At 43.2% G+C, this 11,032-nt stretch overlaps 1 non-coding gene across 1 annotated transcript; it reads left to right on the plus strand.

The window, feature by feature from the left end:
* Positions 1–10,847: 10,847 nt before the first annotated feature.
* LOC127683862 (small nucleolar RNA SNORD22) lies at positions 10,848–10,973 on the plus strand. The gene has a single exon (XR_007977649.1). It is a non-coding gene; the product is annotated as a small nucleolar RNA SNORD22 (small nucleolar RNA).
* Positions 10,974–11,032: the final 59 nt, after the last annotated feature.

Genomic DNA, 11,032 nt, shown 5'->3' on the forward strand with positions numbered 1-11,032 from the left:
AATCCATCTTGTGCTGGAAAGAAAAATAAACTGGACTTCCAGAAAGAACTCGAAGGCTGGGAATGTGGGTAGAGTTCTGGTTCTCCAGGCACAGAGCTCCAGGCTGGATCTTCAGCCCTGCAAAAAAATGGAGGTAGTGAAGGTGACCCCTGAGGAGGAGTTAGGCAGCAGGAGATAATGGTTGTCTTCAGTGTTTTTGAGGCCAGGAGGCCGGATGGCTTGGAATGCAGAAGACTTGAGGCCTGGGGTGTGTGGTTGGGTGTGGGGGCAGGGCAGGGCTGGAAGGAAAGAGCGGGAGGGAGGAGGAGGAAGAGGGGGGAGAAAGAAAGGTCATAGAGATAAATGTAAAGTCTACTTTGCTTTACTTTAGTGGTTCTGAAGGCGGGAGAGACAATGGTTCATAATTTAAAAGATGCCAAAGACCGTGGTGATATTCGAAGACAAAGCAAGGGAGTTAACTATATGTCTTTTGGAAGTTCTACTGGGGTATTGTGGAAGGTTTCCTAGGGAGCATTTAGTTTATAGGAGGGTGTGTCTTGTTTGACTTTGGGATTAGTTACTGGTTTGAGCGCAGGAAGATACCTGCTAATTTTCAGGTTTCTTCTTGGTGGAAAGGTAGCTTCAAAAAAAAAAAAAAAAGCAAAGAGGCTTTAATGCTCTGCAAAAATTGTGTTATTGGTTTTTTTTCCCAGTCCATATAAACCCTAGTTCCTCAAATGTTTTAAAAACCAATGTCTTCATTCCTGAGTTAAGCTTCTTGTATGTGGTGCTAGGAGTCAAGCCCTGTTCTTCACATGCTAGGCAAGTGCCCTCCAATGAGCTGTGCTCCCTGCCCAATTTATTAAACCTCTGCCTCTTTCTGCATTTCTCTGAAATTATCCTTTTAACTTTTGAAAAGTGTAGCAGTTAGTTGTTCAAACGGCTAGTATGTGTGTGTGTGTGTGTGTATGCATATAAATTGTTTGGAGTGTAGACTCCTACACTTAGCATCTGTGGCCCGACTAGCTACAGGGAACCTGGTCTCTATAAAGATGCCATCTAAACAGAGACCTACAAGGTGAGGGCGACTGAGACAAGACGACGTAAAACACATGTCTGGGGTGGGGAGCTGGCTCCGTGTGTGACAGCGCTTGCTTTGCAGGTGTGAGGACCTGAGTTCAAATCTCCACCCACATAAAAACTATGGCCCCTCAGTGCTAGGGAGGGCAGAGAACGGCGGACCAGCACTCCTTGGAGCCTGCTGGATGCCAAGCTAGCTCCGATGAAGTGAAAGGTCCCATTTCTAGAGAATAAGGCAGATAGTGACAGAGAACACCTGACATTTAGCTTGGATGGACCTGCACACATACATGTGTATATGACAAAAACCATTTTTTATTGTTAGATGGATGAGTTTGCAACACAAAGGACAAAGACTCAGAGGGCATGTGATATGAAAATTTTATCCTTGGTTTCATCAAACATGACAAAGTGTGTCGTTACAGAAGCAGGGAAATCATTAGATTCTTCCAGACCCAGATTTTTGTTTTCTTTTTTCCTTTTTCCTTTTGTTTTGTTTTGAGACAGGGTTTCTCTATATAACCCTGGCTATCCTAGAACTCACTCTGTAGACCAGGCTGACCTTGAACTCAGAAATCTGCCTGCCTCTGCCTCCCAAGAGCTGGGATTAAAGGGAGGGTCAGTTTCTTTATCTGTAAAGTGGACGACCCTAGCTCTCCAGATACCTGCACTTGCCTTTGACCATTTACTGGCTCAGTGAGTGGCTTTATTTTGTGAACTTACACAGGGTGAGGGTAAGTCCTGCGGTTGGAAGCTGTAGAACTTGTGGCTCAATGTAAGGAAAAGTAGAAAGAGTGTGATGACAGCAGCCCATGAGCGCGCTGAGGTCTGGGGCCACTCTGGGAGGTGTGCTGACATCTTCAGATGGGGTCTGATCCTGGTATAATACTGTACCCATGACAATGTGTTGACAGATGGAAGATGACCATCATGGCAGAATTTACACGGGAGAATGTGGCAAGCACTACCGACTAGGGTGGAGCATTATGTTGACACTAAGAGTCTCTTCCTCCTGCTGGGTCCAGCCCTAGTGAGTCCACATTTTTCTTTCAAACCAACTCTATCAATCTAAAGATTGTAAAATTAGAGCGTTTTAAAGTTCAGGACTGCTGTGTAGGTCTGGACTTGAATCTCTGGCTGAGAGATGCCTTGTGTTCTCATGTCCTTCTGCTGTGCACAGCGCCTGTGTTATGGGAACCTTGGTTTTTATGATGGGATAATTTGGTGCTCTCTGTAAGCTGAACAGTGGGGCCTGTTTCTGTTCTCTGCCTGGAGAGAGATGAGAGCGAATCCAGTTCGGCCATCTTTTTATTTGTCTATCTGTCCACTGGCAAGATCAAATCAATTAGGAAAACATTTTATACCCACTAGAAAGCAAAACAGCCCTTTGGGAACTGGAATATCCGGTTCTTTGTCACCGTGCTCACTGCTGACCTGGAGCTGAGGTTGCGGCTCTGAAGCCAGTCAGCGCTCTGCCACTGAGATATGCGCGTGCCTTTCACCGTGTGTGCCCTGCTGCCTTACACGGGGAGAAGATTAATACATCGCCACGAGATCTTTGAAGTTAAAGAAATTTTGTTCTAGCTGACTTATGGACAGTAATAAATGTTTATATAAACCCATAGCTCTAGAATTGCTGTAAAATAAGCTAAATACAACAAACATAGCCTTTTAGTAAAAATTATTTCAGAAAAGTGCTAACACACGCATTTAATATGATAATCTAAATCTGTTTGATGTATTCATAGGAAATCTTTGGATAAATCAGTCTAGTTTATACTTTGGGTTTAAGACAGAAGGTTGAATTTTAGTGTGCTAAATAAAATGCATTTGTACATTTTGCTTTTCAGAATATTTTTGTTAACTTTCTGAATGTTCTCGTTTTGTACACTGAGTTGTTGGTGACATAAGGTGGCATTATTACTTAACGGTGAGAAATGTGAGACACATGTGAATTATGTCTAGAGTTGAAGAAGAACTCAGTAGTGTAACATTTGTATGGAATACACAATGCACTGGGTTTCCAGAACTACAAAAAGTAACAACAGTAACAACATTGGTTACTAATCAAACTAAATCAGAGTTTTGACAATTTGTGCTGTAGCCATGGTTCACTGGTTAATAATGCTGGCTGCTCCTCCAGAGGGCTCTGGTGCCATTCCCAGCACCCACATGTCAAATCACGACTGTTTGAATCTCTAGCTCCAGCTGATCCAATGTTCTATTCTGGTCCCTGTGGGCACCAGACACACATGTGGTTCATAAACATACATACAGGCAAACCCCAAATATGTAGAATAAAAATTTAAAAAAACAGCACTGATAATCTTTTAGTATCAATAATCATTCTCTGTAGTATATTAATATAATCATAATTCTAAGGTTCACTTTAAAGTCTTTGACTAATATTCATGCAAGTAGTGGGAACTCTTTGCAATCCTAGAAAATTTCCAATAGAATATAAAACACTACACATAATTATAAACATGTAAACACACTGTTTTCTTCTATACTGTGCTACAATGACATTCTTTGGACATTTTACCAAATATATTCACTTTTGCTTATATATAATGCTAGTAATTAACCATTTATCTAGGTTCCTCTGTAAAATAGAGGTCAGAAAATGTAGTAGTTTGAATGAAAATGGTCCCATGGGCTCACAGGAAGTGGCACTATTAGGAGGTGTGGCCTTGTTGAAGGGGTGTGTCATGGGCGGGTGGGCTTTAAGGTCTCAGAAGTTCTAACCAAGCCACATTCTTTTCTGCTTCCGATGGATCCAGATGTAGAACTCTCAGGTACTTCTCAGCACCATTTCTGCCTGAGTGCTGCCATGTTTCCTGCCACGGTAATAGTAATGGACTAAACCTCAGGACTGTAAGCCAGCGCCAATTAAATGAATTTCTTTATAAGAGTTGTCATGGTCACGGTGTCTCTGCCCAGCCATAAAACTTTAACTAAGACAGTAAAGCTTAAAGTTATGCTTACCTGGGCTGGGGATATAGACCAGTGATCCTACTTGCCTGTCATATTGAAGATGTCCAGTCCCTACCATCAAGCACTCAGACAGAAAAGGATACAACCATGCTTCCCGCGAGTAAGTCATTAAGACCAAAGAAAGGCCAGCAAGGCAGAAGTTCACGTGAAGTGAAGAACAACACAGTCAAAATAAAGGTAATACAGGTTTATAAAAATCTATTTAAAAACTTTAAACATTGGCATGTATGTATGAATGTCTGCATATGAGTGCCATGTGTGTGCAGTGCCCACCAAAGTCAGGAGAGGGTGTCAGATGGCCTCAAACTGGAGTTACAGGTGGTTGTGGGCCGCCATGTGGGGGCTGGGAACCGACCTGGCTCCTCTGCAGGAGCAGCAAGTGTTCTTAACCACAAGTCCTTTCCATTATCTATAGTTGTTGTTGTTTTCAAGGGAAAAGGAAAGAGACGAGTTTGTTGTAAGAGAAAATGCTGTTTCAGAAAATGAAATTGACAAGAAAGACAAAACATAAGTGGGCATGGAAAACTGTAGACGGTTTTCCATCTCAAAAAAAAAAAAATAGAGCATTTTTGTCTTTGCTTTTCAAAACAAAACAATAAAATATGTTGACATTTTGTTAGTTTTCATGGTCTAATTCAAAGATTAAAAAAGAGAGAGAGAGAGGAAGAAGAACTTGGATCCTTTACTACCAAATATTGAATTAATTGCAAAACAAAAATTGACTTTCTCTCTGTTAAAATCCCCAAGTCTTTCAGCAAGGGACAGCACACAGGCATCAGTCACCCGCCATGCTCCCATAGAGGGTAGAGACTAACTACTTCTGTTGGTTTCATTACATCTGTGCTAGAAAAGGGCAAATCTCTGACCTCCTACATGTCTGAGAGTCTTTGGAATTGTTTTACTGAGGCTGAAGAGATGGACTGGGGGTTAAGAGTACTTACTGCTTCTGAGGAGGACTGAGCTCTGCTCCCAGCCCCACAGCAGGTGACTGTAACTACCTGGATCTTTAGCTGCAGGGGACTTGATGCCCTCTGCCTGGCCTTTGAGGGCACCTCCACATACATTTTCACACACACTTAACTATATAAAAATAAAATAATTTTACTTACTTTGGCACTTATGGAAATGTAGTATTGTTGCTTTAACAGACACATGATGGCCTCCCCCCCAGCCCCGCCCCAGGCACGTGCTATCTGACCTAACCTAACATCTGGTTTTGTCTTCTCTTTTTGCATTCTAAGTCTTCTAAGATCTACATTAGGATAAAAAAGTCTCTAGACTCATTTTTAAAGATTTATTTATTTATTAAATGTAAGTACACTGTAGCTGTCTTCAGACATTCCAGAAGAGAGCATCAGATGTCATTATGGATGGTTATGAGCCACCATGTGGTTGCTGGGATTTGAACTCAGGACCTTTGGAAGAGCAGTCAGTGCTCTTAACCACTGAGCCATCTTTTCAGTCTGTCTCTAGACTCATAATACCTAAGTATACCATGAAGATTCCCCGAGAACCACTGACACATTACAAGAATTTGCTTTTTGACCTTTAGGTGAAGGGATTATTAGGGACGAGTATTTTAGTATGTTAAAAACACAAAAACAACAGTGTAGTTAAGAGGCGTGTGGGAGAAACTGTCCAACCGAGAGGACAACCCACCCCGCCCAGGACACATTTGTGTGGTAAAGCGTTAGTTAGTAACAAACATGGTTCAGAGGTTGTTCACATTGGAGAGAATCAAGTCCTAAAAAATGTGTCACTCCTTCTGTTCATCGAGTGTTCTCACCACTGAGGGAAAGAGTGGAGAAATGCACGCCAGCAGCCGTGCATCTGCCAGGCCTGCCCCGTGTTCCACCTTCACTGCAGTGCGCTGTGGAGATCCCTCCCAGTCTCCTTCCAGAGGCTCGGCTCTGAGATCTAAGCCAGACATCAGACGTTCAACAGGAGTCTCAGAGACTCCCGAGAGGACGGTGCTTGGACTCTTTTCTTGTTTTGTTTGAGATGATTCCCACTATGTAGACCAGGCTGGCCTTGACTTTAAGAGATCCACCTGCCTCCCAAGTGCTGGTACTAAAAAGCTGCCCATTACCACAACCTGGATGCTGTGTACTCTTAACAACTGATACTTAAAGGAACGGACACCACCTTTAGTATGAGCTTCTAAGCTGACAACTTTAGACAACATCTAGGTTGTACTAAGAGACTAAGTCAAGGCTTCCAGGTCTTGGATTTTTGTCCCCTTTGGTCTGGAAGTTGATAACTATCTGAAATCTGATGGCTGATACTTGGCCCATCTGGCCCAGAATCAATTATGTGGAACCAAAAGAACAGATAAAAGAAATGTAATTGCAATAATTTATTTGGAACGTTATTTATTTTAAAAATATTTTCATCTCTTGTGTGTGGCAGTGTTTGTGCTATGGTGTGAGTATGGAGGTCAGAGGACAACATTTGGAAGTCAGTTCTCACCTCCTTCCTTCTTGTTTGAGGGAGGGTCTCTCTGGTTGCTTTTACCACTGTGTGGTATGTTTATGCACATTTTCATATGTCAGCCATACCCAGAGTGTAACCTTCAAAGAGTTTATTAGCCTAGTGGCAGAGTCTTATCAAGGAAACAGTATAGTCTACAAAAGGCATTGAATATTAATGAGTAATTAACTAGTTAACAACTCCATATATTTTTAGAAAAAAAATGAATGGAGTTGAGATTGTATTAATAATGCTTGCTTACCTGTCTTTAAAATTCTTTTCCATACCTCTTTATTTCTGTGAAGAACCTTCCCAAGTCATTTGTTTTCTCTTTCTAAGAATCCCTTAATTTCCTCCCAAATCTGGGTCATCGCATTCTTGATCTCTTCTTACCCACTTTGTCACATTTCTGAGTGGCTTTTGTGTGTTTATAAGCTTTGGCTGCCTGAGCCTGGCAGCTGTGGTGTTCTCCTGACTGCAAACCCTGAATCTGTACAAGGTCCTGGGGAATATGGAGGCCACAAAAGCAATTTTGCTTCCGAGACAGGGCCGAGAAGCAATAAGCCATCCTCGATGTGAGCATCTGTCTGCTCGACAGGCACTCCAATTATTTTCTCTGTCAAGTACAAGCCTATCTGTGAACAGGTACTTGACTCAGATTCTGGTGTGCAGTGGGGGAAAGGCTCTGTGGTACTTGAGAGCAAGAGAAACAATACAGTGATGCTTTGCGTGCATGAAGACCACGAAGAGAGAAGACCTTTGTCTTTCGGTTGTTTGTTTGTACTAACTCGCTCTCGTTGGTACCTTTTGAATTTTGGGGATGGAATGACAGTGAGAACAAAGGCTGAGCTTTGGTGGAGGGCCAGACGGTGTACGAACACAGAGCTTCAGTATGGCCTGGTGAGAACTGGACGCTTTAGTGCTGGACTGCCCATGTAGACTCGATTCCTAGGGGATCCTGACTTCTTGTCTTCTGCAATTGGAGATAAGAGTTACCGGATAAGACTGCTGTGGGGACCGACAAAGCCTTTATAGATTGCTTAGTGAGTTATATTCAATCATGACATTTATAATAACAACAATATAAATGTAACGGTAACTTTAAGGAAAAAACAAAGCAGGAGAGGGTTTGCTTAGACTTCCTCTGTTAGCAAAGTTCTAAAGTTAGTCTGAGTTCTGTTTCATACTGCCTTTACTTAAAAACTATATCTAAGGCAGGGCGTGGTGGGGCATGCCAGAGTTCAGGAGTCAGAGGCAGGCAGATCTCTGTAATTTAGAGATGAGCCAGTTCTGCATAGTGACTAAGAGATAGATAGATAGATAGATAGATAGATAGATAGATAGATAGATAGATAGATAGATAGATGATAGATAGATAGATAGATAGACTGTTCTATATAGTGAGTTAGAGATAGATAAATGACAGACGATACATAATCATACTGTGTGTGATAAAGTGAGTTCTTAATAAATATCAGCAATATGCAAATATGCAATTAAAAACACTTCTGGTATCAATGATGGAGGGCAGTCAATAATTAAATGGTCAAAATGAATATACTCTCCTGCTAGTGGTTGTAGGTGCCTCCACTCTGTCTGTGACATCTCCTTCCTTGCCAGCTCTGCCCTGGTCTCCTCTCTGTGACCACCAAGGAGAGCTAGAGGTTGCAGTGGAGGAGGCTCGGAATAGCACCGCCTTGATTTTGGCAACATGCATATTGTTTCTTCAGCTAACTCAGCATGCTGGAGATCATTTTAACAGCACAGTGTTATCATGTGGTTTCAGTAGAAAAAAAAAAAAAGACCCTATGTAAAAATAGCACCTTCTTCCTCAGCATGTCTGCTCCCTTTAATGAAAACAAGGCTTTCGCTTAGACTGAGCCAATGCAGTTATCAAGGCGTGAGCTAAAATCTCATCCGCTTCAAACGCTGCCAGCCAAATTCACTAACAGTGGCACTTATGGATCCTGACAATAAGAAGGGCATGGCGGCAAGAGCCACAAACAGCACAGGATAGCTCACAGTCAACACAGAGTCCTTAAATGGCGGTCTTCTAGAATGAGCCCCTGGAGAATACCATCCGGGAGAAGAGGCCTGGCTGCCTCACAGGAGGATTCCCAACAATACGAAAAATACCAGGGGGAGAAAAGCAGAAAGAATCGGTCTGAGGCAGGTATTCCTCTCCAACCCTACTAAAATTAGAAAGATAAACTAATAGCATCTGGCCATATGGCGCGCTAATGGGATGCTTCTTAGAGAACGGGGCTCCGCGCTCTCTCACCAGCTTGAGTTCATTCACATCGCATTCCATGCTGGGATCTGGGGCCCTCTGTGTACATTATCAACATGAAAATACAACAGAGCAGAGGGAGCTTTATCCTGTAGGTTTAAGGAAAGACTCGGAGACATTTGTGAAAATAACTCTAGAAAACACTGATAGACCCACGCACACCATGAAGACCGAGGCCGCCCCAGACCCCGGGTCCTGTGTTCTGGAAAATCCCCATCCTGAGAGGAGAGGGAATGAAGGCCTCGGCCCCCTCTCAGGCTGTGCTCGGAGCTGGCCCAAGTCAAGCCCGATGAGCTGATTGATTTTGCTATCCAGAATCTCACAGAAGACTTAAGCTGGGCTACCATGTTTGGCTGTAAACATACAGTTTGGTAAATTCTCTCATGATCACTCATCATTTTTACTGAATGAAGTGTACTGACAAAATGAAGAGAATTGTCACTTTCAATGGAAGAAATTTGCTCTTGAAACAATGTTCTGGGAGCTTACCCCGGGGTCCAGGGGCCTCTGGGCTCTGTCCTGAGAGCGAGAAATGGAGGGTCCTGATTTTATTCTGTAACCCATTTATCGGACCCTTTTCCCTTAAGATCTATATTTTTATTTGTGTATATGTATGTGCCCATGGCGACCAGAGAGCACCGGATCCTTTGGAACTAACTGGAATTACAGGCAGTTGTAAGTCACCTGGTGTGGGTGCTAAAAACCAGTCCTGAATTCTCTTGCAAGAGTAGCAAGTACTCTCAACACTGAGCCGTCTCTGCACACCTCATTTCGCAGACTCTAGGGGAAAGAGTGTTTCTGTGTTAACCCAGGATACCTTTATTAAAGTCATTTGAGGCTTCCAGACATCTCCTTGTACATTACAGACGCCACACGCATACCTTGACCCCTTGGCCGTTCCTACGCCCTTCCCTAAACTGATAGGCATGTACAAACCTTGTCTCTCTGGGCGTCACTGCACAAGGCTAACTGGGCATGCACATACCTCATCTCCTTGGGTGTCGCTGCAAGGTCACTAGTCTCTCTCTGACACTCTAGCCCTATAGATTCCATGAGAACATCTGATTGGTCCTGTATACGTTCTTTGAAAGCAGTTCTGGGGGATCTTTATCCTCCTAAACTAAGAGACCTTGTCAAGCTTGTATTTAGCAAATGTCAGTCCTACACTGTGTTCCTCTACCTCCTCACCATCTTTCATTTGAAGGAAAATGTGACCTTGAGACTCTGAGGACAGTACACAGTCCTGCCACTGTCTTCTCAGCATGTAGTCTGTGTGGTGTTCTTTACAACTCTAGATTAGATATTTGCATAGAAATATTTACTTGGGCCTTTTGAAAACTGAAGTCATACTGTGAGAACAAATCTAGGAATCTAGGATAAGCTTATTGTGAGCTGTGCTGGGTGGTTTTTATGTCAACTTTGACACATATGTAGAGCCATTTTGGAAGAGGAAACATTAAGAAAGTATCCCCACCATATTGATAAGCTAGTGGTGCCTTTTCCTGACTGGTGATTAGTATGGGAGGACCCAGCTCACTGTAGGTGGGGCTACTCCTGGGTTGGTGGTCTCCTGTGCTGTAAGAAAGCAGGGATAGCAAGCCAGTAAGTAACATTGCATCGTGGTTTCTGCCTTGGTTCCTACCTTGAGTCCTGCCCTGACTTCTTGGATAATGGGCTACAGCTGCTTTTGGTCACGGTGTTTTATTACAGCAATAGAACCCCTAACTAAGGCTCAATCTTTGGAAGAGATGTGTTTGTGGAGATGATGTGAGAAAGAAAGACGAAGTCTGGAGTCTTACATTTCATCCCAGAAGCGAGAACAGAACTCTGAAGGACAAGCAGTGAATGGACAGGTGAGCAAAGTGTTGATAGGTATAGGAAACTGTAAGAAGTGAGGTTTAGGAGACGGGAACACAAGTAGACCTGCGTGGATGCACAGGAGACAACCATAGGGCAAAGCTGCCTGTTCTGCCCAGTGACAGTTAACTGGGGTGGTGGCTACAGAAATTGACTTATAAGAGCTACAACGTGACTCCAGAAAAGGGATGTTCACAAACCTTACTTCCTGTCCCAGGCCCAGAGCCCCAAAACATGGACTTACTGGGGCTGGCTGCTATGGAAGAGAAAAGTCTGTTTCAGAACGAGCTACCTGAGGGCTTGTCAGAACCTGCACCCTGCACTTAGGGAAGCAGAGACTCCCCACTGTGTAGAGTGCGT

This window comes from Apodemus sylvaticus, chromosome 4 (genome assembly GCF_947179515.1).
Source record: "Apodemus sylvaticus chromosome 4, mApoSyl1.1, whole genome shotgun sequence".
NCBI lineage: Eukaryota > Metazoa > Chordata > Mammalia > Rodentia > Muridae > Apodemus > Apodemus sylvaticus.